Raw genomic sequence first — 23,704 nt, 5'->3', positions numbered from 1 at the left:
TTTAATAATATTCTTGACCAGCTGTTATAGTTGTTTATAAAGGATCCCAACTCTCCCATGATAAACATAACTGGAACTCATCTCTTCTTGGCTTTTCCGTTAATCATGACATAAACCATTTATGTACTGTAATGCAACTTTGTCTTGCTCTTAAGAGCTTAAAAAGGAATGTATTTGAAATGCCTCCATTAAGTATCAGTTCAGTTTAGTCACTCAGTCGTGTTCTACTCTTTGCGATCCCACGGACTGCAGCATGTCAGGCTTCCCTGTCCATCACCAACTCCCAGAGCTTGCTCAAACTCATATCCATTGAGTTGGTGATGCCATCCAACCATCTCATCCTCTGTCGTCCCCTTCTCCTCCTGCCCTCAATCTTTCCCAGCATCAGGGTCTTTTCCAATGAGTCAGTTCTTTGCATCAGGTGGCCAAAGTATTGGAGCTTCAGCTTCAGCATCAGTCCTTCCAATGAATATTCAGGACTGATTTTCTTTAGGATTGACTGGTTTGATCTCTTTGCTGTCCAAGGGACTCTCAAGAGTCTTCTCCAACTACTCTCTGTCAAGCTGAAGAAAATTCCTTCTATTCTTTTCTATCAGAGAATTATTTTTAATCATAAATGGATGTTAAAATCTTTCATTCACCTTTTCCAAATCTGCAGAGATGTTATCATATGTGGTTTTTCTCTTTTATTTCACTGTTAGTAGTAATTTCCACTGATTGATTTCATAGAGTTCAGCATTCTTTGCATTTCTCAGATTAGCCATGCTGATAAATCCTGTTGATCATGACGTGTTCATTTTTAGAGCTTAATTTTTGGGTTATATTTACCTGGTGTATTTTTTCCATTACTTATCCTTATAGTTTATGTATCTTTTGTTTATATATGTCTCTAGTAAACAACAAAGTACTGGATTTTTTAAAGTTCAATCTGGAAAACTGTTAACCCTATATTATGAATATTGGGAGAATATCTTTTTGTTTTCATAATTCCTGGAAAATATGTGGGCTCTACTCTTCCCAGTGAAGTCTGTAGTCCAGATGACCCAAAGCCTTAGCAAACTAAGAAATCTTCATTCTGATCCTCAGTGACAAGATTCCTGTGAGGTTTCAGCACACACTTCCTTCCCCTTGAGATTCAAGGGGAAGTTGTATCTCAGACTCACTTTTCTTTGTCATAGAGAAACCGCTCATTATTCAGAGAGTAGTTGGGAGGCAAAAATTTAGGATGCCGTTGTCTAAAATTTATTTTAGATTCATATTACCTCCTAAATTCAAAATAATATTTATTTATTGTATAAACTTTGGAAAACACCAGATACACAGAGAAGAAATTGATAATACATGCAATCCAGAGATACTCAGTGTGCATCACTCACTTGGGGACATGGTGTCTTTTTAACTTGAAAGTGTCAAAGGAAATTATTTAGGCACCAACCAAGACTTGTCCTCCTTTCTGTCTGAGTTTTGAAGGGTTGTCTTAAAAAAAAAATCATTTAAATAAATGAATAAATGGTGTCTACAGGGGCTGGATTTCTCCCCCCCGTTCCTCCAAGAGCTTGTTCTACCAGGCCTAGGCCTCCATGCCCATGTGTACCTGAATGACACCCAGTGACCAAAGCATAGGAAGGAGCCAGGATCCTGCAGTCTGCCCACCCGATGCTCAACACCCTCTGTCCTCTGCACCCACACATCCCCTGACACAGCCCTTCCTGGGCCCCAGTGATGCTCTCTCTCCTGGTGGCTCAGATAGTAAGGAATCTGCCTGCAATAAAGGAGACCGAGTTCGATCCCTGGGTCAGGAAGTTCCCCTGGAGAAGGTAATCACAACCTGCTCCAACCTACTCCAGTGTTCTTGCCTGGAGAATTCCACGGACAGAGGAGCTGGCAGGCTATAGTTCATGGAGTTGCAAAGAATCAGACATGACTGCATGACTAACACTTTCACATTCACCAGGAATCGTAGCCAATTTTATGTAGCTCTAAGCAATAGATGGGCTTCCCTGCCAGCTCAGAGATAAAGAATCAGCCTGCCAATGCAGGAAACATGGGTTTGATCTTTGGGTTGGGAAGATCCCCTAGAGGAGGAAATGGCAACCCATTCCAGTATTCTTGCCTAGAAAATCCCATGGACAGAGGAGCCTGGAGGGCTACAGTCCATGGGGTCACAAAGAGTTGGACACGACAACAAAGTAATGAATATCCCATCAGCATTACTGCATGGCCATAGTGATACTTTACATTATAAGACATATCCCAGTCGTAGAGATGCTAAAATGTGAAAAAGAGTCTGTTAGAGTTGATGAAAAACAGTTATTTAAATTGAAAAGCAGCACGTAGACTAGAAAGCTACTTATGTCTTCCCATCTTTATCTTTTTATTGATTTATCCTTCAGTTTTGTATAAAAATAGAAAAAAATGCCTCAATAATATTGTATTGGTAAAATTTGAGTGGTTTTAACTTTCTTTACATTTTTATCACACTGTAATTTTAAAATAATGAGTAAATATTATTTAAAACTAATAAAGTTATTGTTCTTAAAAGCACAGCAATCAGAAAGCAAGCAAAAGCTCTAACAGCAATAAGGTAAGAGGGAGGCTACTGAAATTTGAGTAAATTATTTTGGACTTTATACTACTCTAATGTTTATAAAGTAGACACTTTGGAAATGTACTTTACACTTTTGATTCATAGAAAACTATTCCTATACGTCTATCAAAGTAGAAAAAAACAAAACAAAACAAAGTAGAGTCCATGTTGTTAGATGGTCATTTAACATTTAGAAAGATGCAAACACAAACAGCCAAAGAATATGTTTGAGGAATTAAGAAATGTGGAGAAGGAAGAGGAGACTATGGCATGAAAACCGCAAATATTAATGAAACTACTCTGAAATACTGAAACACATAAAACAGGAAGTTGAAGGATACAGGTCAGAGGGCAAATGTGGGAAGTTGGGACAAGATGTTCCTCAGTTTATTAAACAAACAATTGATTCTTGAAGTTAAAAAAAAAGCAGGGAATAAAAAAACACATTCTAATTAGTATTTTCAGAGAGACACCATAGTTATTGGTGGATTTTCCTCTACTTTTTTATTATCCCTCAGTCTTCAAATCATCGGAGAAGGCAATGGCACCCCACTCCAGTACTCTTGCCTGGAGAATCCCGTGGACGGAGGAGCCTGGTGGGCTGCAGTCCATGGGGTCGCTAAGAGTCGGACACGACTGAGCGACTTCACTTTCACTTTTCACTTTCATGCATTGGAGAAGGAAATGGCAACCCACTCCAGTGTTCTTGCCTGGAGAATCCCAGGGATGGTGGAGCCTGATGGGCTGCCGTCTCTGGGGTTGCACAGAGTCAGACACAAGTGAAGCGACTTGGCAGCAGCAGCAGCAACAGTAGCAGCAGCAGTCTTCTAATCTTGAGAAGAAAAATATTGTTAACAACAAAAACAAATTTTCTTCTCTCTCTCATAAATTCTCTCACACTGCCACCCTCCCCCACTCCTGACCACATTTCCCCTCACCCCCACACAAACTCGACCAGCCCATCTTCTTCCTCCACAGGGCTTCTTTTCCTGCTAAGATTTTGGTTTTTTCTCTGTTGTATAACATTATAAGGAACATTTCTCATGAAGAGCTCTAAAATTTGAGTTCTTTGGGTATCTATTTAGACTTGGTTTGGCAAAAGCAGTTTCTTTTGATTTTCTCTCCCATAGATCTAAGGAAGGTAGCTTTATGTCTCCACTGAGGGACTATGTACAAATATTTATATAACATAACATTAAATTTTGAAACATTGAGTGTATGTATATTGCTAATGTGTGCCAAGCATAGCTAAGTCCTTCATTTACTTTGTAGGAGTGGAAAACAGACCTAGACAGATTTAAACAAACAAACTAGCCCGGTGCAGCAGAAACTCTTGTATTATGTCCATGTGTTCGTGTATATTTTCCCAGCCTCCTTTGCAGTTACCTTGGACATGTTGTCTGATGAAAAGTGACTAGTCCTGGACAATAGTTACACATCCAGAGGGCCTTCCATCCACACGCTGTCTTCCCCTTCGTCTGCCCGGAGGAGGATAAGGGGGCATCCTTACAGCTGTAAGATGGGCGCAGCCTGGATCCCTAGTCGTTGGTTGGAGGGGAGCTGCTCTACTGCACTTCTCTGCGATGACAAAAAGAAACAAGCCGTTACTACCCACAGACCCTGAGATTTAGGGCAGTTTTATGTCGCCGAAACTAAGTTAATGACTGTGACTAATGCACCCACCACTGCACAGCTAGTATCTATAGAGGATGTAGGACTTGAAACTGCTCCGGGTTCATTGCCTATGCTGAGAGAAAGATAAACAGGGGAGGAAGGAAGGCACTGACTTGCTGTGTAAATAAAGACACCCGGCCCCATCTTACTGGAATGGCAGTAAGATGCAGTAGTTAAGCAAACCTGACGTGCCTACCCCTTACTGGGGTGTTATCACTGGCAACTTCCTTACCTTTTCTGAGCCTGACATCCTGCACAATGAAGATAATACGCACAGGGAGTGGCATACAGTAGATAATTTAGCAGTCAAATATTATTTATCATGATTATCTACCCCTACCCTTGATAGAATAAGAAGAAAATCAATGATTATAAAGAGAAATGTCATGCTTAGTAGCCACACATTGATGTTTGTTTTGTAGTGCATAAGAAAATGACTGAAAATTGTATGTGAAAATTAATGTTAAAAAAAAGCATAATTGAGAGAAATAGGAACATTTTGTGTCTTTTACCAGAGGCTACATAAAGCCTTGTAATATCTACACAAATTTAGATAATGTAATGAAATGAATGCATCTCACACTGGAATAATTGCGAATCATTATTTTCAAAAGCAATAGGGCAATTATCAAATGGGAAAAAAAAGCTTAAAATTATCCTGCTACTCTATTGTAATATCAATATGGAATTTATGAAACACAGCCTTTTTAGGCAGCAGTGGAACATTTGAAAATGTGGCTGTCACAGTGGAGGACTTTTTAAGAGAGGCTTGAAAGAATTAGAATTCCAGAGATGTGTTCAAAATGAACATTAATTACTTGATATTCAACTTGTGTTACCTTATGTTCATAATAAGAAGTGATTTGGAGTTCTGGAATACAAAGGTGCTTCATGAAATCTCATTTTATTTTCTAACTAATCACAGTGAGCCTGAAGCAATTTATTATTCTTTTTACTTGTGTAACCTCTGCTTCCCTGGCCGCCACTGCAGGACTGCAGGGTTTCAAAAGGGAGGGTGAGGGAGGCTTGTGGAGGTGCTGTTGTGGGAAGCGGGGTCTCAGGCTCTGTGGGTCTCAGTCACAGAGAACTCTCGATCAGTGCAGCCTGCTTAGATGACATGGCCCCAGATTCTAACTATGGCCTTTATGACCTTCCCGAGTGACTCTCTAGCCCAGTTTACACCATTTAATCCCAGTGAATTTACTCTGATGTTAAGGATTTGATGACTGTGTCATCTGCATCAAAAATGGGAACCCGTGATTTCCCATGTGTACATTCTTGGGAGAACAATGAACTACAGTATTTGAAATGTCACAATCCTGGAAAATCTATAAATTATAGTCTCCTGAGGGATGATTAAGTATTTTCTCTGTATTCGCAACCTGTGGTCTGTTGCGTTTGTGTTTTCCTATAGCAGGACTTGGGCCTCAGTAAGCAGAGCTGCTCCTACTTACTTCATCGAAGTATCCCCGGCAGACAGAACTTACTATTTCCAAGAAAATGATATCTTTAAATATGTGATTTTGATGTTTATTATTATTTTGAATTTTTCTCAGTGTTAGGTTCCTCATTCGTAAACTGAGTGTAAAAATACCAGTCACAAAATTTGCACACTGCACATTGGGAGTACAAAAAAAGTTCTCTGTTTTCCAAATCTAATTTTATCTTGCTCTGGATGCTCCCATCCTGTTGCTAACAAAAATAAACAAATAAATAGACAACAAAATACCACCCCCAAATCCTAAACTTTCTCATTAATGATAAATTCATCTCTTCCAGGCTAAAATAATTTCTTTCCAACTAAAAAGTCTCTTTTGGATATTGGCTCTATCCAAAATTCGAATCTTCCAGAAGAGCTGTTCCTCTTCTTCTGAGTTTTCCCTCCCCTTTCTTCTTTACAAGGTATCACTTAGGTGACAGGGGGTGTTTGTGTGCTCTGAGAGACTGACTATAGAAACAGTCAGTGGCAAGACCATGTATTAAAAATAGAACCCTGACCCAAACCCTGCAGTGGCCTGCCCAAGAGACCAACTTTACTGCAGCAGTTTATCTGCAGTTAACTGCTCAAGAGGACAGCCTGCTGTTAAGCCAGACCTGAAGGAAGCCTAGGTGTTATTCCTAGTGACAGCCCAAGAAGCTAAACAATGTTTTCTAACAATTCACTCAAATGGCCAGGACTTGATGAATAACTGACATCTTCCTTAATTTTTGTCCCCGGTTCAAATTTAGGATCAACTAAAGAAAGCCAAGTATGCACCTAACCAACCACAAAGGATGCCCCACTGTAGTTAGCCTCGTTACAGCACACCCAAGCCTGTAGCCTCTGTCTAATCAGGGCACACGCAAAGCCTTCCCTTTCTTCCACTATGAAGCTTTTCTACTTCTTTACCAGGTGTTGTTCAGTTAAGTTCAGTCACTCAGTTGTGTCCGACTCTTTGTGACCCTATGGACTGTAGCATGCCAGGCTTCCCTGTCCATCACCAACTCCCTGTCCATCAGCAACTCCCTCAGGAGTTTGCTCAAACTCATGTCCATCGAGTCAGTGATGCCATCCAACCGTCTCATCCTCTGTTGCCCCCTTCTCCTCTAGCCGTCAATCTTTCCCAGCATCAGGGTCTTTTCTAATGAGTCAGTTCTTCACATCAGGTGGCCAAAAGATTGGAGTTTCAGCTTTAGCATCAGTCCTTCCAATGAATATTCAGGACTGATTTCCTTTAGGATTGACTGGTTTGATCTCCTTGGAGTCCAAGAGATTCTCAAGAGTCTTCTCCAACACCACAGTTCAAAAGCATCAATTCTTCAGTGCTCAGCTTTCTTTATGGTCCAACCCTCACATTCATATATGACTACTGGAAAAACCATAGCTTTGACTAGGCAGACCTTTGTCGGCAAAGTAATGTCTGCTTTTTAGTATGGTGTCTAAGGTGGTCATAGCTTTTCTTCCAAGGAGCAAGCGTCTTTTAATTTCATGGCTGCAGACACCATCTGCAGTGATTTTGGAGCCCTCCCACAAAAATCTCCCTCTGTTTCCATTGTTTCCACATCTATTAGCCATGAAGTGATGGGACCAGATGCCATGATCTTGTTTTCTGAATGATGAGTTTTAAGCCAACTTTTTCACTTTCCTCTTTCACTTTCATCAAGAGGCTCTTTAGGTCTTCTCCACTTTCTGCCATAAGGGTGGTGTCATCTGCGTATCTGAGGTTATTGATATTTCTCCCAGCAATCTTGATTCCAGCTTGTGCTTCATTCAGCCCAGTGTTTCTCATGATGTACTCTGTATATAAGTTGAATAAGCAGGGTGACAATATACCAGGTGTTAAATAAACAGTTAAATATACCAGGTTTTAAACATACCTTGTGTTAAATATACCAGTTGTTAAATACATCTGGTGGTAAATATACCAGTTGTTAAATACACCTGGTGGTAAATATACCAGTTAAATATACAAGGTATCAAATTAGCAGGGTGATAATATACCAGGTGTTGAGACCCTGTCAAAATGCATGTGACAGTGGGTGGCTGACTCCCTTGCTAGAGCAAGCTCTGAACAAATAGCGATTGATTTTCCCATTTAGTTAGCCTTTGTTTATTTCCACAGCTCCTACAGCATCAGTGAGGAGTGACCAATCTCATGCCATCCTTTCTGCTGGGCACCCACTTCCCTCCTGCTAAGACATATTGGAAGTCTCTGGACATTACTTTTTCCCTCACTGCCTCTGCCTGTGCTGGTGTACTTGGAGGTCTGTGCATTTGGCATAGTGGGGACCAGCTGAGTTGGCCTCACCCTGGTTCTCTGGTGTGCAGATCTCTGGATTTGTAGTGAACTACTCTATCTAGTGCCTGCCTAAGCTGTGTGCCCCACAGTCTCTGCCATGGACTGTCTCAGCCCTTGCCTCAGTTAGGGTCCCAACTCTCAGCTACCTGACCACAATCCCTAGCATGTGTGTCTGTCACATAAGAGCTAAGAAGGATGGAGGGACCTTCTCCTGACCTCTCTCTGCTGAAACATGCCACGCTACTGTTTTATTCTGTCATGCTTGCACCCTGGCTTGAAGGCACCCTGCTAAGCAGTTTCTGAACAGGAAGAAAAGGTCCCCTTTACTTTTGTTGCTTCTTTGTACTATTTGGGCTTCCTTTCTTTTCCTTTGTTTTCACTCCAAGGATCAGGTCCAGGGAGGTTGATGACCTACTTTCCAAGTCCTGGTTATACCCTGTCCTTTGTGGCTTGCAAACCTCTTCTCTTCCTTGCACAATCGGCCTGAGACGACCTTCCCCGTGTGTTACAGCCTCATTTTTCAGCCTGTGAACCTCTCACCTCTAGGTGGTTCATTCACTTCTCTTCCTTGAGGGCAATAAGTCTTGTGATTAGCATTAACAGGGGAAGACATGCAGACAAATAAACTTGTGTACAGGTAAGGGATACTACACCAGGAAATATTATAAAGATCTTATCTCATCATTTCTCTTCTGTTTATTCCATAGTGTGGTAGTGAAGATCAACTGTGGTCAAGTATGAGGAAATACTTTGCAGCTATAAAGGGAAGGCAAACATGAATTTGTTGCTATTATTTAAATCAGAACTTAGTCACTTGCTCTTGTCATTAAAAGAGGTTTGCCTCCTTGTTTATTGAAAAAGCATTCCCACTTATTTCTATCATTTTTAAGGAGAAAGAGTTCAGTTTAAACCTAGACTTTTTCTTTATCCCCTTCTGTGCTGGTCAAAGGTGTGAATTTATATCAGTTTTCTTGAATTCAGTAGTTTCTCATGGTCATTTTCATTTTCACCAATAGAAACAAAAATGTGAGTTCCAAAGATTTTCACTGGATATTTTTTTCCTGATAGGTTAGAGTTAGAAAAAGTCCTCAGGGTACTCAGAGAAAATCTCTTCTGCTAGCTGGCAGTATTTCCTCACAAGGTGTGGAACTGAGGTTAAACCTTGAGGATGTTGACTGTGGTTGTCCATCAATATACAGGAAAGGAAGAATATTTCATCGTCCTTAAAGAGGGTCCAAGAGAACTCTCAAAGCTGAATCCCTCCCAATAAGTGAGGACAGTCTGTGCTGATGGTGAATAAAAACCAGAACTGATATTTACATAACACTGTATCGTTTACAGTTTTTTATTTGCTATGTCTTATTTGAGCAAATAAAAGTCTTCTGAGAGCAATATTATTATCCTTCCCACTTTATAGATGCAGCCAGACTCATCCTAATTTGTTATATTTTGACTATTACTACAGTTCAATGTGATCTGTTTTTAGCCAGTTTCTTTACTTTTAAATGTGTGCATCCAGGGGAATGCCAACTCTGCTCATCTTGAAATAGAGAAGGTGGGAGAATTTCTTGTTCCACCTTGAAACCCTTCAACCTGGGGCAGCTGTGGAGATGAATGGGATTCCTATTACCTTCCATCGTCAAAGCTCACAGCATGTGAAAAACTAATTTATAGTCAACATATCCACCAATAAAATCCATAAACACATAATTTGGAGACAATGTTTCTATGGCAATGTAGTATTTATCCAAGCAGTAATTACGGCAGCGCTAATGCACTAAACGGCTGGTTAGAGAAATCACACCTGCTACTAAGTGGATTGCAGTTACTCACTATCTTTTCTTTGCCAAATTTTATTGCTCAGATTATATGCTCTTTGCGGGTGAATTCATTATCACCACTTTTATCATTTATTATTTACTGAGTGCATGTAATGGGCAAAGGGGGTGACTTTTGTCAGGTTTTAAATGAAAGGGAAAAAAAAATTGGCGTTGGGAGTGGAAAACTTTGCCAAACACAAGGGCTGGTTTGAACGAAGGAGACATGAGGCTGGATTGTATGGAGCAAATGAAGAAACTGAAAAGAGTGATTTTATGTGAAACGTCACTGGGAAAGAAACTTCTTGTGTAGTTGGGAATAGAAAAGAAAAGAAGTAGGAAGTAGTATAAAGGAAGTAGGAAGTAGTATAAAGGGAATGCTGCTGCTAAGTCACTTTAGTCGTGTCCAACTCTGTGTGACCCCACAGATGGCAGCCTTCCGAGCTCCTCCGTCCCTGGGATTCTCCAGGCAAGAATGCTGGAGTGGGTTGCCATTTCTTTCTCCAATGCATGAAAGTGAAAAGTGAAAGTGAAAGTGAAGTCTCTCAGTCGTGTCTGACTCTTCATGACCCCATGGACTGCAGCCTACCAGGCTCCTCCATCCATGGGAGTTTCCAGGCAAGAGCACTGGGATGGGTTGCCATTGCCTTCTCCATAAAGGAAGTAGGAAGTAGTATAAAGGAAGTAGGAAGTAGTATAAAGGGAATAGGAAGTAGAATAAAGGAAGTAGGAAGTAGTATAAAGGAAGAAGCATGAACTAGGAAAAGGAAAAAAGGGAGACCAAAGCAGAATATGAAACAGAGATCATTCAACCATTCACTAATTAAACAAGAACTGAAAATCTGTTATGAATCTGGGAACTCTGAGAAGTTAATATCTTTTGATGGGGAAACTGAGGTCCAGGAAGTTTAAATGAGTTCACAGTCACTAAACTGCTGACGTTAACTTTGAATCACAGCTTCTACTCTGAGATTTGTGTTCTTTCTACCATATTGATGCTGCTATACCTCATGGAGGCCTTGTTTTTATTACTTTTCTTACAGATTTTTACATTTCCTGAATTGAAAAAAAATTAAAAACAAGTAGATATGTGGAGTTCTACATGCTAGAGAGGCTGAAAACATTGCTAAACTTGGTTGGAATGAAATCATACTGAGAATAACTTTTTGGCAATTATTTCACAATGCATATGTATGTCAAATCATTACACTGCACAATTATATTTTTCAAGTATATTTCAGTGAAGCTGGAAATAAAAAAAGAAAATAATTTTCAACACCAAGTTGTGGAAGTGTTAGAAATAGTGTTGGGATGTGTTGAGGACAACATTGAATGACAAGACAATGAACAAGACAATCCAGACACCTGATTATCATTTGGTTTTGTTTTCTTCTCCTTTGATTCATTTGTAGATATGTTGGCTTTTGAAGAAAATTCTTATTAGCTGCATATACTTTGATTTCATAATTATTTTGTTTTCAATCATTTAGTATGAGGATGGCTTATTAAATCACAAAGCTAATACTTAGTATTTGTATGAGATAACTCTTGACAAAGTATTATCTGAATAGAGTCATTTTGTAATTTGATGAAATGTCCTCCCAAAGAAAGTGTTCTCAACCTTAATGCAGTGTGTCAACCTGACAAATTAACAAAACACATCAAATAATAAAACACTGAAAGTGCCAATTTGATCTTCACAGCAAATTGTCCAAAAAGATTTGGTGATTTTTAACACAACAAGTCAGTATGTTCTGTATTTTATAAATGACCTTCAAGCAGAAATAAACTTTCCATCTGAACTTCCTTAAGTAATTTTAAGAACAGTTCAAAAAGGGCCTAATAGCAAAATGAAATGGGAAGACATTTATCTAAACAAATCAGCTCCATTTCTCTTATATTTTTATAAATAAAGAGAAAGTATTGTCTGCTCAATTTACATTATCTGTGTGTGTATCATTATTTTATTGTCTATGACAATCCTATGCTGGTCAGATGCAAAGCTCAACTCCTTTGAATCAGTGTGCCTTATACATAGTGGCTCCTTTGCACATGAACACTTCGGGATCCTCTATCAATTATGAATATGGATAATCATGAAAAATATGTAACATTTCCAAGTAATTCTCCACATTTTGTGTTTGGTTGCCAGTGTCTTTTTAACAGTAAGAAAAGTCAACTAGATGTTGCAGAGGTATTTTTGTCCCAGATGCAAAATTTTCTTCAACACATTACATACTTATTAAGTATCTTCTATTCACTTGGTGCTGTGTATCCTGAGGTTGGAAATCCATGGGATGTTATTCTTAATTGCTTAAGGAAGATTTACAGTCTTATTTAGGAGGTGCATCCAAAGAAAAGGAAACAAAGAGGTAATTGTTCAATCAACATGTATTCAAATGTTAAGCTGTGTGACTCAGACAGTATGTACCCCAGAGATCAGAGGAAGGGAAGGTCAAGTTGAATTCCACTGATTTATGAAGTGAACCTTAAAGAATTCTGAGCAGTGAACTTAGGACATACTAATGGGCTTAATGAATATTAGTTGAATGAATGGATAAAGTAGGAACAAGGAGCAATGGTGGGAAGGGCAAGAACAGCCCCTGGAAGGTGCCTTTCTTTCAATGCTGACTGAGTGTCAGTATGTGGATTTTCACTGCTCAGGAATCTTTATTTCCTCCAAATAATTGCTCTGTATGCTCTTTTATTTCCAACAAATTTGTAAGCCTCCTACCTCCTTGCTCAAAAGCCCTCCAATTATTCCCATATGTCTAGTGGTTTAACTTTTAGGAGTCCCCTCTATGTGCTCTCCCTTCCCTTCACAGGGACTGAACTTGTAAAACACAGTGATTATCTCAGCTCCGCAGAGAAGGAAATTGAAACTCAGATGTAAGGAAGCCAGCTGGGAAGTTTCTGCACTGACTGTGCCCACATCTCCAAATTATTATTTTTTAGTGGAAGGTCACAGGAAAAAAGTTGTTTCTGCAGTAAAATAAGTTTGAGAACCACTGTATACTCTCATCAGTATAGGTTTTATAAAGCACATTCCTGTGTTACAGTCTCTGAGACACTCTGTCATAAAGAGTCCTGTTAAAGTGTGTTTAATGCAGCATTTATGATTACAAATCTTTTTATCCCATCATCAATTATCATTGTTTCCCAGAACACCTGAGCATATATTTCAACTTTCTTCACCTTAAAAATGGGCTCTAGCATCTCTTCAAATCCTAGCCTTCACCCTTCTTTCCTACCATTTTAAAAATTATAGACACTTTTTTTGTTTGTTTTTTTTGCTGCACTAGGTCTTCATTGCTGTGCTCAGGCTTTCTCTAGTTGCAGTGCTCAGGCTTTAGAGCACAGGCTCAATGGTCGTGGTGCATAGGCCTTGGTTGCCCCACAGCCCATGGAATCCTCCTGGACCAGGGATCAAACCCACGTCCCCTGCACTGGCAGATGGGCTTCAAACCACTGAACCATCAGGGAAGTCCAGACACTCTTGTCTTAAAAGTGCTCCCTCCTGTGCAAATATATTTGACTCCTTTTCTAAGACATAACAGGGTGAATTGTGCCCTCTCAAAATTTATATGTTGAAGTCCTAGCCTCCAGTACCTCAGAATGTGACCTTATTTGAAAATAGGGTCACTGCAGATGTAGGTGGTTACATTCAGATGAGTTCATTTTGGAGTTGGGGGCCCTAACCTCCAGTATGAGTGGGATCCTTATTTAAAGGGGAAATGTGGACACAGAAGTGCAAACAGGAAGAATGCCACATGGAAATGAAGGCAGAGGCTGGAATGATGCTTTTGCAAGCCAGCTTTCATCAGAGCTCAGTTGGTAAAGAATCCACCTGCAATGCAGGAGACCCTGGTGATCCTTGGGTTGGGAAGATCCGTTGGAGAAGGGATAGGTTACCCACTCCAGTATTCTTGGGCTTCCCTGGTGGCTCAGCTGGTAAAGAATCCACCTGCAATGCGGGAGACCCCGATTCGATCCCTGGGTTGGGAAGATCCCCTGGAGAAGGGAACGGCTACCCACTCCAGTATTCTGGCCTGGAGAAGACCATGGACTGTATAGTCCATGGGGTCGCAAAGAGTTAGACAGGAAACTGAGCGACTTTCACTTTGTAAACCAAAAAATGGCAGCAATGGCAGCAAATCGCTGGATGTTAGGAGAGTTTCAGAACAGATGCTCCCTCAGAGCTCCATGGGAACCAACCCTGCCTGCCCGACACCTTGATCTCAGACTTCTGGCCTCCAGAACTGCAAGACAGTCAATTTCAGTTATTTAATCTCCCCCCAATTTGAGGTACTTTTTACAGCAGTCTGAGGATACTCTACATGCGGTGTTTTCCATGTTCACTTCTCCAGAACGTTCCTCTCTTCCTTTCCATTCCTCCACTCTTAACCTCTGAATTCCCTAGGCCTTAGCACCAATGTCCGCTCCTCACTGACGCTTCCCTTGACTTCCCTAGAACAACACATTGCGCTCCAGCCTGTATTCCCACAGCACTTTGTTTATTTCTCTACTGGTTTGTAACCCTCTTGGAAATGGTCTTTTTTCTCTTTGTATTCACAGCACTAAACAGAATGGCAGTCAGCCTTAGTTAGGTTCCCAGTGTGTATGTTTGAGGGAACAGCTGAATGACGAATGAGTCGTGGAGCTTGTTCTCCTGACTTACTGTGTGTCACAAGGCCGTGGAGTGGTGGTCACGATGGTCTGGTCTGAGATGGCACAAATAGCTTTTGATGGAGTAAGTCCAAGCATAGGATAAAGTGGTCATTAGCATCTCTTCGCAATGCTTTGCTAGAGGCTCAGATGAGATCAGCATGTCATGAGCACCTCATGATGTGGTTCTACTGTGGGTGCCATTACGTCCACGCATCCTGGCTCCCAGCATGAAGCTTCAATTTCATATTGATGCCTGGGGGGATGAAGCTGGGTATCGTGGGGCAAATACTTCATGATTTTAATTGGAACATTCAGGACCCTTAATACCTGTGATGGCTCTGTGAGATGTAGGAAGTTTTTAAAACTTTTGCTATGGATTTGTCTCCTTCCCACCAAAATAGGAAAAAATATCCTGGTTTTCATAGTTACATTGAAAGGAAATTTATCAAAATTTTATTGTTACTATATCAGAAATGGATTTCTGATTAGACCATTGAAGATTTATGTATAATTGTGTCTTGTTATTTTACTCTGATGTTCATGCCTATTTTGTTTTTGAGAAGTATATTTTGCCAAATTTGTAAATTTACAAAACAAAGCACCCATTCTGTTTCAGGATACTACATTTTACTCCTAGGGTAACTGCCTGTCATCATTTTCTGAGGATGGTCGAGTTCAGCGTGGAAATCCCCACATCCCTCAGCTGTGGGTAGTCTTGCACAGTTGGTTGCTCTGTCTGCACTCCAAATTTTGAATTTTTGTGTAGCTTAGTTCAATTCAAAAGTCTGTGTGAGAACTTCTACTGCACTATATGCTGCAAGAGAGAGAGAGAAATGAAACGCAGACGTTACCTGTAAGCTTCACATCTAGTGAACATAATGTTGGCCACATACACCGAAAGTCGTAAGAGAAACATGACACTCAATTGGACCAATAAAGAAATAGCTTTCTGATAGGTTGTGACTATATTTTTTAATCGACAATATGTTATCCCCATTCTATATAAGGTAAATGAGGCTCAGAGTGGATTTGACTTTGAATGTGCAGAACCAGAGCCAGCGTGATTGCTTCACACTAAGGCCTTGTTATTTCCACCTCTGATTCATAAGGAGCACGTGTGACCTCAAAAAAATGCTTCTGATATTAAGATTTCCTAAATAAACAAATTATAAATAAGGCATTTATAAAAATCACAACATTTAGGGGGTAAAGTTTACCTATAGATGTATGTATATATATAAAATTTGCAAACGCATATATAGCAAGATGTGTTGTGTGTCTATGTAAGTTTTCAGCCTGTTAGGGTCTCTGGACTTGGCTTTATAACCTTGAACAGGATAGTTCATTCCCCCATGTGATTTTCCTCATCTGTAAAATGGGGATAAAAATACTTGACTTCTTTGGTTGTTGTGATATAACTGAATTATCTTTGCAATGTTGCTGGCACAATGCCTGGAACATCGTATATATTCAGTAAATACTACTTATCTTCCCTTCACGTCAGGCTATCAGGGCGTAAAAGAAAATGGAAAACAGTATTTGAGTGTGGGGTATGAGCTGTAAGGGCTTCCCTGGTAGCTCAGCTGGTATAGAATCCACCTGCAATGCAGGAGACCTGGGTTTGATTCCTGGGTCAAGACGATCCCCTGGAGAAGGGATAGGCTACCTACGCCAGTATTCTTGGTTTTCCCTGGTGGCTCAGATGGTAAAGAATCCACCTGCAATGCGGGAGACCTGGATTCCATCCCTGGGTTGGAAGGATTCCCTGGAGGAGGGCATGGCAACCCACTCCAGTATTCTTGCCTGGAAAATCCCATGGACAGAGGAGTCTGGCGGGTTATAGTCCATGGGGTTGCAAAGAGTTGGACACAACTGAGCGACTAAGTACACTCACAAAAGCTGTAAAGATCATTGTAAATTTAACTTGTTCTTATTATAAAACTGGATTATTCAGAGTCAAAAATGCAAAAATTTAATTATTCTGAGAACAATAAGATGCAGCTTTCAATTATCCAGGATGATGAGGTAAAGGTTTAAATGGATAATCCAAAACAAAAGACTAGTAGTTAACAGAATAATGAAATTAGACTGCATTATATTCATATATTATTATCCTTATTAACTCCAATAATCACCAATTAACATACAGTTTGTTTCCAGAGAGGAGACAACAGAGAACTGTGAGCAAACAAATGATGTCTCCTCAGATGAAGCTCCTCCTCTCTGTCCAAAGGTGCCTTCCAGCTCACTCATATTGAGGGGTGTAGAGGGTGACCGGGTTGACTTTGGGGTCTTTGGGGGTCTTCCCATGGAGAAAGTGAAAGTCATTCAGTCGTGTCCGACTCTTTGCGATCCCATGGACTATGCAGTCCATGAAATTCTCTAGGCCAGAATACTGGAGTGGGTAGCCTTTCCCTTCTCCAGGGGATCTTTCCAGCCCAAGGATTGAACCCAGGTATCCCACATTGCAGTGGATTCTTTACCAGCTGAGCCACAGGGAAGCCCAAGAATACTGGGGTGGGTAGCCTATCCCTTCTCCAGCAGATCTTCCCAACCCAGGAATCAAACCGGGGTCTCCTGCATTGCAGGCAGATTCTTTACCAACTGAGCTATCAGGGAAGCCCCCCCCATGGAGAGGTCCCAACTTAACTCACAGTCAGCTGTGTCAGCTCAGCAGAACCTGACGGGGCACCGGCTTGCTTGCTCTCGTTTAGTTCCTTCTCTCCTTTGGCCCTGCTCACTCTGTACTGTAGGAAACAATGTTTCCAGGCTCCCCAAATTACTTGGCTTCCAGGTAGCCTTGACTAGTGGGACCAGTGGGGAATCACTGGAGACGCTGGAAAGTGGAAGGAGGGGGAAAGTGAGAGTATTCCTGTTTGCCTCTGCCCTGGGTGGGTCTCCAGAGCTGGCAGCGGCTGCCTCTTCCTCACAGTTCCTATTCCTGCCAGGAGGACCTCTCTCTTAGCTCCCAAATGCCACCCTCGCCCACAGTTCTGTTTCCTGTAGGCAGCCAGCCTGCTCTTGGACCCTGAAAACACCAGCCCTGCCTATTGTCACTGCAGTCTTCAGGGGTCACAGTAATTTATTGATGCTGCTGTTTCAAGTTTTATCACAGTCCCCGGTCTGTCTTCTCAACTTTTCATCACCTTTGTAACCAGTTTCTTGTATTCAGTTCCCTTTGTTGAAAGACCCAGAGAGGATTCTGTGCTCCGACTGGATCCCATGAAATGTGTCTAGCGATATTCTGGGAGAGACCCCTTATACTTGTGGGAAGTAAATGGTCGGGATCAGCATGTCATTCCCACACCAGCTCCCACCGCACCTTCTTCACTTTACCCTACAGGGCCCCATCCTCCTCCCAGCTCTGGGAGATGTTATGTTCCTTTCTGCTGGGTGGGTATAGAACAAATACGTCCCTTTCTTTTTAAAAATCACCACCAGCTGGCCATGCTGCACGAACAGCAGAAGGCTGAGTATTAATAACAGAATTTAGGGAAGTAATCACATTAAACTTAAAGCAAAATGAATGTGCTATGTATTAATGTTATGCAGAAACATCACGGCCCTGCTCTGGGGACTGGTCGGGCATATGACTGCTTAGAAATGGCTGCTGGCTAACTGGCACTGTTTCTTTTACTTTCATAAAACCTAGCCAGTATTTCCCAGGGTTTTGGTTCAATTGCTTTAGTTTTCTGGCCTTCATAAAACAGCATTGATGCTTACATTTTTTCCTTAACTCTCTGTTTTTGTTTTTGTTACAGACAGACACTCACTGAGTACACTGTTTGCTGACACCCTGCCTTGTGTGTGTGTGTGTGTGTGTGTGTGTGTTTCTTCTCCACATGTAAGAAGGGCCCTCAAGCACAGAGGGGCAGCCACCATCAGAGTTTCTGCCAGGCCTAGAGAAAGCCACATTTAGGCTACTGATGTCACAGGCATTATCTCATTTCATTTCCACAATAGCCTTGCAAACCAGGTAATATTAGTATGTCTAGCTTAAACTGAATCTCTGAGAGGTTAAGTAATGACCTTACCCCAAATCATATACCCTGTTAAGTCATAGAGGTAGGATAATACCCCAAATTTGTCTGATCCCAATAAAATATGTTCTTAATTTGTATAGGAAGCATGGCCTCAATGCAGGTGAAAGTTACAAAGTTACATAAAAGATAGTTTCCAGATAAAATAAAAAGAATCTAAGAAAGAGTGGGTATATGTATACATATAACTGATTCACTTTGCTGTACACCTGAAACTAATACAATATTTTAAATCAAATGTATGCCAATAAATTTTTTTTTAAATAGCCAAGAATTGTAAACTACCCATCCCTTCCCAACCTGAAAAACAAAACAAAACAGCTCTTTTCCTTTTATTGTCCCTGCCAAATATCCTCCCCAAGTCTTTCTCTCCCAAGTGATCCCAACAGATACAGTACCACTTAGCACCTGAAATCAGATAATTGACATCCATCTTTATGTGCAATTACTTCCTCCAATGAAGCAGAGGGTGCATGCTAATATACTTCAGGTGGAAGGCAATTCTTTGTGAACTGTACCCGATTCCACACCTCTGTGGTCGATACAACCGTGCTTCTGACTTTCTCTTCGCTTGTCCTTTTCAGAAGCAGTCTCCCAGGGAGGGGCGAGCTGTCAGCAGACCCACGCTGTTCAGCTATTCTCAGAATCCATTGCTGAAGTCAGACTCTCTCCTTGCTCCTATTCAGAGGCTTGCCTGCTAATTCTAAAGAGGAGAAGGTGGAGGGCTATGAATCCCTTCAATTACTTGCTTCTGGGTGAACACGGTTCAGGGAATGCTAATGGTACCTTCTTTAAATACCCTTTCCAGGAGACAGCATGAACAAAGTCTGAATTCTCGTCCTCAGGGGCTCCAGTCAAGCTTGCCAAAGTGTAGATTCAAAGGACACCCTCCCCCAACACCTGCAGAGCTGTCCCCCACTATCTCGAGTTCAACTTATTGTCCATAAAGACTTTTCCCCAAGCTATAAGAGTTTTCCTTATTGATGTGTTTTTCTCTCACCTCTCTTTTTCTAACTGTTTCTGCAACATTCTAAAATGTGCATGTGATGAAAATCCTGTTCTCTAGAGTTGCAGTTATTTTTCCTTTTTAGTCCATCAATAAAATAAGATTAAAAAGCAAAATTATATTATTTAAAGTCAGTTAGTGAGGCAGTTCTCTTAGAAATACATTCTTTCCCCATTCCAACTTTAAATTGCTGAATATACTTCTGGGATTCTAGTTAAATTTTGTTTTTTAATCCTAAAATCTTAAATTTACTAAAATCTTAAAATTGTAAATTTGGGGTGGGAGATCATTTCTGAGAGAGATGGGCCTTTTCCCTTAAGTATCAGGATGAAACTGCAAACCATCTTCCTTGAAGAGGAGACAGGGAAGTCAGTAATAGTTTTCCTCCTCCCTTCGTTTTTATATCTGCTGATCTGCCTCTTGAGAAATTTGTATGCAGGTCAGGAAGCAACAATTAGAACTGGACATGGAACAACAGACTGGTTCCAAATAGGAAAAGGAGTTCGTCAAGGCTGTAGATTGTCACCCTGTTTATTTAACTTATATGCAGAGTACATCATGAGAAACGCTGGACTGGAAGAAACACAAGCTGGAATCAAGATTGCCGGGAGAAATATCAATAACCTCAGATATGCAGATGACACCACCCTTATGGCAGAAAGTGAAGAGGAACTCAAAAGCCTCTTGATGAAAGTGAAAGTGGAGAGTGAAAAAGTTGGCTTAAAGTTCAACATTCAGAAAATGAAGATCATGGCATCCGGTCCCATTACTTCATGGGAAATAGATGGGGAAACAGTGGAAACAGTGTCAGACTTTATTTTTCTGGGCTCCAAAATCACTACAGATGGTGACTGCAGCCATGAAATTAAAAGATGCTTACTCCTTGGAAGGAAAGTTATGACCAACCTAGATAGCATATTCAAAAGCAGAGACATTACTTTGCCAACAAAGGTTCGTCTAGTCAAGGCTATGGTTTTTCCTGTGGTCATGTATGGATGTGAGAGTTGGACTGTGAAGAAGGCTGAGCACCAAAGAATTGATGCTTTTGAACTGTGGTGTTGGAGAAGACTCTTGAGAGTCCCTTGGACTGCAAGGAGATCCAACCAGTCCATTCTGAAGGAGATCAGCCCTGGGATTTCTTTGGAAGGAATGAAGCTAAAGCTGAAACTCCAGTACTTTGGCCACCTCATGAGAAGAGTTGACTCATTGGAAAAGACTCTGATGCTGGGAGGGATTGGGGGCAGGAGGAGAAGGGGACGACAGAGGATGAGATGGCTGGATGGCATCACTGACTCGATGGACTTGAGTCTGAGTGAACTCCGGGAGTTGGTGATGGACAGGGAGGCCTGGCGTGCTGCGATTCATGGGATTGCAAAAAGTCGGACACGACTGAGCGACTGATCTGATCTGATCTGATATTTCCTTTTCCTTTCCATGTTTATTCTTTTTTTTTATTTTTTATTTTATTTTATTTTTAAACTTTACATAATTGTATTAGTTTTGCCAAATATCAAAATGAATCCACCACAGGTATACATGTGTTCCCCATCCTGAACCCTCCTCCCTCCTCCCTCCCCATACCATCCCTCTGGGTCATCCCAGTACACCAGCCCCAAGCATCCAGTATCCTTTTCCTTTCTATTAATACTTGATCACATTCTGCAAGAACATTATTAACTAAAACCCTTTTAAAAGGCCAAATGGCATATAGCAGCAAATCTGTTGTACATGACTCTTAAATTATGATTCTTCAAGTATAATTTCACAATAATGTATTTGTAAGACTGGGCGAATCAAAAGTAGCCTCCTATTAGGACAAATTTTTAAAAATATTAAATCATAAGACAGGTCAAACTTTAAAAGTTTACTCACCACTTACATAACCTGTAGAAAACTTGGTAGAACAAGGATGTGCAGCTGAGTTTAAGGCAGGGAAGTGGTGGGTTTCATCAGACATTTCTCTTGTTTCAAAATCTGATGTGTCTTATGAAGAACTGAGTTTCCTTGTGATAGTATTCCCATATGTTTTCCTTGAAAAACATTCTTTTCTGTTTTATTTGGTTAATAAATAGATACCTCCTGGCTAGTGAAAAAGAGTAAAGATTCTTGACAGCTGGCCATCCCTCAAGTAATTAGTGCCCTTACACTGCAGATGAATTGTCTACGTGGAATATGGAGGTGGGAGTCTGCCCACCGGGGACTGTCACTCCTTTCTTTTACAGGTTTTGCATGTAGAATGAGTCCCAGTCATGGTTCTATACCCCTATCTAGTCTCCTTCATGTGAGTCAGCCGTCAGCGGAACCAACCTACCACCTGGGGCTGCTCCAGTAGTCATCTGGCACGTTGAAGGAGCCTGTGAGAACTGGAACTGATTTAGGCACGGGCAGAATATTTCGGCTGGAGAAGGCAATGGCAGCCCACTCCAGTACTCTTGCCTGGAAAATCCCATGGATGGAGGAGCCTGGTAGGCTGCAGTCCATGGGGTCGCTAAGGGTCGGACACGACTAAGCGACTTCACTTTCACTTTTCACTTTCACGCATTGGAGAAGGCAATGGCAACCCACTCCAGTGTTCTTGCTTGGAGAATCCCAGGGATGGGGGAGCCTGGTGGGCTGCCGTCTATGGGGTCGCACAGAGTCGGACACGACTGAAGTGACTTAGCAGCAGCAGAATATTTCAGCAGCCACTGTTCCTTCTGAGTGCCCTTTTTCTCCCCATTTTACAGACCCAGGTTGTCTGTCTTTATTTTCTCCAGTTTGAACTCTTCTAGGTAATATCCTCCTCCTCTCATCAATCCAAATTCATTTGACCTAGGAACCATGTCTCAGGGACCTTATTGGGAATCTATGAAGTCAACTGAGTCTGTGAACTAACAATCATATTACCCCTTGCAAATAACACAGTTTGACTTTGATTCATTTAACCAAATATTTATTGACATCTACTGTGTATCAGACAGTGTGCTAAAATTGAATATAGCAATAACTCAGAAGATATGGGCTCTGACCTCATGGATTTGAAGTCAAGGGTAAACAGGAAGCATGAAATACAGATAATGTGAGAAGAGTTCTGACAAGGGATAGTGGCCAGAGTGTATGACTAGTGGACCCAGGCTTGTGGAGTCAAGAGGACTTCCTGGAGGCAATGTCTTCTGAGACCTGGAGTGGGCACTCAGGCAAGCATAGAAGGGGCCTCAGGAGAGACCGAATAAAAGGGAGCACAGGGCATGGGAGGCGCCAAGAAATCTGCTATTGCTGCAAAGCAGAATGGGAAGGCAGAGTGGTGAGAACAGATGCAAAGATGTGCCTTTCTTACCATCTGCATTAACCAAGGGAACTCTTTCATTGGTGGATGCAAGACCTAGTCACAGCCAGTCGGGGACAAATTTGGAAAGAAGTGCGTCTTCTGTGGTCCCTCCATCCCCCAATACATAAGTGAACCTTTGTTCTAACCTAGGTAATCAGCAGGTTCTGACTTAGACTCTGTGAGGGCTGTTTAGTTATCACATTCATGCATCTCTCAACCCAGGTGTCAGTAAGTTTCAACACATACCATTCACAGATGAACAGCCAGAGAGGGCTTCCCAGATCACAAGTAAATTTGCTAGACGTAGGAAACACCGCTTCTTCTCCTGGTCTTAGAGACTCAGTTTGATCTCTTCCTCCTACAACTCCTTAGAAAGAAGCTGTCCCATTCATGGGCATAGCTTTCTTCCTTCTTATGTTCTAAGTTAAGCACCCTGCCTGTGGTTTAGAGCTGTGCAGCTGATAGAAGGGAAACCAACCACAGGTTAACTCATGCAGCATGGCACAAAAAACGATCTGGTACAATCAGATTCTTGCTTTCTGTAACTTGAGCTGAGAAATGGAAAGATTGGATAATGGAATTAAAGGTGAAAATAAGCTAGTGTTTTAGTCCAGATTGTAATAAGACCAGTTCATATTCAAGTCAAAGTTCATGGCAGTTGTTCCAAGGAGCAAATAAATTAACATACGTGAAATACTGAGAATAGTGCTTGGCACACAGAATATACTCAATAAGGGTTAGCAATTACTATTTTCTATCTTGATGCTGGCAACATGGTGGGAAATAGCCTTTTGGTAGAGAGAGGCATGTGGAACAAGCAGATTCA

General features: G+C 41.2%; 1 long non-coding RNA gene across 1 annotated transcript; it reads right to left on the bottom strand.

Moving 5' to 3' along the window:
• Positions 1-3,157: 3,157 nt before the first annotated feature.
• On the bottom strand, positions 3,158-19,250 carry LOC129624103 (uncharacterized). Its single transcript, XR_008700755.1, has 3 exons — positions 19,084-19,250; positions 3,974-4,165; positions 3,158-3,419 (listed from the first exon to the last, which is right to left on the bottom strand). It is a non-coding gene; the product is annotated as an uncharacterized LOC129624103 (long non-coding RNA).
• Positions 19,251-23,704: the final 4,454 nt, after the last annotated feature.

Source organism: Bubalus kerabau, chromosome 12 (genome assembly GCF_029407905.1).
Source record: "Bubalus kerabau isolate K-KA32 ecotype Philippines breed swamp buffalo chromosome 12, PCC_UOA_SB_1v2, whole genome shotgun sequence".
Taxonomy (NCBI): domain Eukaryota; kingdom Metazoa; phylum Chordata; class Mammalia; order Artiodactyla; family Bovidae; genus Bubalus; species Bubalus kerabau.
This window is presented reverse-complemented; position numbering and strand designations above follow the sequence as displayed.